At 38.6% G+C, this 3,105-nt stretch overlaps 1 pseudogene; it reads right to left on the bottom strand.

Moving 5' to 3' along the window:
- Positions 1 to 1,890: 1,890 nt before the first annotated feature.
- On the bottom strand, positions 1,891 to 2,883 carry LOC123583712 (annotated as a pseudogene).
- Positions 2,884 to 3,105: the final 222 nt, after the last annotated feature.

Here is a 3,105-nt window from a genome sequence, read left to right as displayed (position 1 = left end):
ACAAGCAATTACCAGATATTATACATGCTCTTAAAATGGAATGCTTTAAATGACATTTCCCTGGCAATCTGTGTGAATCCCAAAGATTAGGCATTCTCTTTATTCACTAAATTAAATATGCATCCACAGCCCAGTTTGAAGTTACTATCATACAATCATTCTTATTGTAGCCAGTTCCAATAAAGATGACCTTATCAAATAACAATTACCTAAAGAATTATTTCCCACTTGGGAATATATGTTTGGAAAGAGATATACCTTTTGTGTTTGGATGGGTTCTGACGGGATGAAGACCAATGTAACATATTAGGCAGGTGGATTTTTTTCCCCTCAATCCAAAGTTAGGGAACTAACATTTATTGAGTCTTTTTTGTGTCAAACACTTTCTATTCATCCAATATTCAATGAATATTTATTGAGTGCTACCATGTTTTGGCCATATGTTTTAAATTCTGGGAATGCAATGGGATGGGACAGACTCAGTCCCTTCTCTTACGAATCTTATATTCTGGTTGGGAAAAGAAAGTGAATCCAGAGAATGATAAGTAGCCTGATGTGTGGGACAGAGAATGGCTGGGTGAGGAGATACAAAGAGGGTATACATTAGATAGGGTAGAGAAAGCAAGTCCTGTTTGAAAAGTGGCATTTGCAATGAACTATCAGAGAGCCAGCCAACCACTCATTTTCTAATTTTTACAACAATGTGAGACAAAGGTAACATTAGTTCAGCTGATACAGGCAAAGAAATTACTCAACTAGATTAAGTCATTACTCTAAAGTTACACAGACTTCAAATCTTACTCCTTTTGCCTCCAAAGCTGTTCAGTGCCCATCATATCCCACAGGTACTTGTTCACCAGCAGCCTCAGGCTGGGGCAGAAACAAGCTCTTTGTTTGCCTGATCTTGGACTTTAGACATGAAACAGAATTTCCTAAGAAAACTAATGCGGGGTCGTATATTTTTCAATAAGAACCTTAAAAAGAAGAAAAGACAACCGCTTAATTTTAATTACTTTTTCATTAAAAAATGTATTTTAATACCAAAAAAGTAGAAGGGGTATTTTCTGAGATTAAAGGACACGAATCTGAATTAAATGAAATCAGCTTCATGAAATGCATTATTTTGTCTTTATCTTACTTATTTCACAGAGAACTACTAGAGCCACGACTTAAGTGGATCCACTTGAGAACCGATGGACTCAATGACCTTTGGGATTATATTCAACCTTGAGAATCTTAGGTTGATGTCAACCTCCTAAGCTTGATGTGTGGAGAGGCAACACAGGAAGATGCTCTTCTGTGAGGATATAAACTATTAATTGAATCAGTCCAGGAAAAGGTAGGTCACCATGACCTAAACATTTTCAGTTTGAGTCACTTGAAATGTTTATCTATTTAGGGAAAAGGAGATGATGTATTCTCTGTTCACTAAAAAGTTCAAACACAACTTAAAGCTCATTACAAAATAATTTACAAACTGTTTTTCGGTAGGCAGTTGCTCACAGTGGCTTGAATAACTTAAGAGCTTAGATTCATTGCTTTTCCTATTAATTAAATAGAAAGTAGAAATGACCATTTGGACTTCTTTTTTCTTTTTTAAAGACACATTTATACATTTAGCAACCAACAGCATGCGTGCAAAAAAAAAATCTACATTAAAACCCTTTGTTGGAATGCTTTACACTTTCCACAGAACAGAAACTAAAATAACTTGTTATGCAATTAGTCACAAATATAGTCCTTGAGTTTTTTGCCCATACACACAAGTAATATCTAAAACATCCCCTTTTTTTTGTAGCAGCTAGGCCCTGCCACCACTGTGCTTGGCTGAGTTCACAAATCTGTTGCAACCTATAGCTTCCCAGTCATCTCTCTGGCTCTCCTCTCCTGCTAAGATTTGTTTCCTGGCAGTAATTCAAACCTTCTGCCACCGCCGTAGGTACTGCTGCTGGAACCACCATAGCCGTGTTGGTTTCATGGTTTGGCAAAATATTGGCCACCGCCACCATAGAGGCCAGAGCTTCTGCCTCCAAAATGTCCTCCTTTCATGGGTCCTCAAATTTGAGGATTGATTGTTGTAATTGCCAAAATCATTATAGTTTCTACCACCTCCCAAATTGCGTCCATCATTACCAAATCCATTATATCCATCTCCACTGCCACCATATTCACCACCACCTTTACTGCCACCAAAGCCACCTCTCCTACTGAAGTTTCCTCCATGACCAAAGTTGTCATGCCCACCAAAACCACCTCTATGACCCCCACCAAAGTTCCCAGAACCACCTCAACCTCTTTGGCTGGAATGAAGCACCAGCCATCTCTTGCTTAGATAAGGCTTTCCTTACTTCACAGTTGTGGCCATTCACAGTAGGATATTTTTGAATGACAGTCTTATCTACAGAGACATGGTCATCGTAAGCTATAAAAGCAAAGCCCCTCTTCTTGCCACTGCCTCAGTCAGCCATGATTTCAGTCACTTCAGTTTTCCCATACTGTTCAAAATAATCTCTTAGATGATATTCTTCAGTGTCTTCCTTAATGCCACCAACAAAAGTCTTTTTGACAGTTAAGAAGGCACTCGGTCTTTGAGAATCTTCTCTTGAGACAGCCCTCTTTGGTTCTACAACTCTTCCACCCACCTTGCGTGGCCTTGCATTCACGGCTGCATCCACCTCTTCCATAGTGGCATACGTGGCAAACCCAAAGCCTCCGAAGCACTTGGTGTTTGGATCTGTCATTACCACACAGTCCATAAGCGTTCCCCATTGCTCAAAATTGCTTCTCATACTTTCATTAGTTGTTTCAAAGCTCAAACCTCTGATGAAGAGCTTCTACAGCTTTTCTTAGGAGAAAAGACTTAGGAGACTCTGACTTAGACATGACAGAAGTGGAAGGGGAGACTTTTAATGATGCTTGCTCCGTGGTGTCCATGGACAGAAAGCAACCCTTTGGACTTATATGAATAAGAGTGTATGTGTGGGTATCTTTGTCATGAATATTCAACTATTGATCACTTTATGGTACTGATATAATTTATTTCTTTTCCTAACCATGAAACATAAGCAAAACTAGAAAATGTAAAAGAATAAATACTGTATAAAA

Source organism: Leopardus geoffroyi, chromosome B3 (assembly GCF_018350155.1).
Source record: "Leopardus geoffroyi isolate Oge1 chromosome B3, O.geoffroyi_Oge1_pat1.0, whole genome shotgun sequence".
NCBI classification, from domain to species: domain Eukaryota; kingdom Metazoa; phylum Chordata; class Mammalia; order Carnivora; family Felidae; genus Leopardus; species Leopardus geoffroyi.
This window is presented reverse-complemented; position numbering and strand designations above follow the sequence as displayed.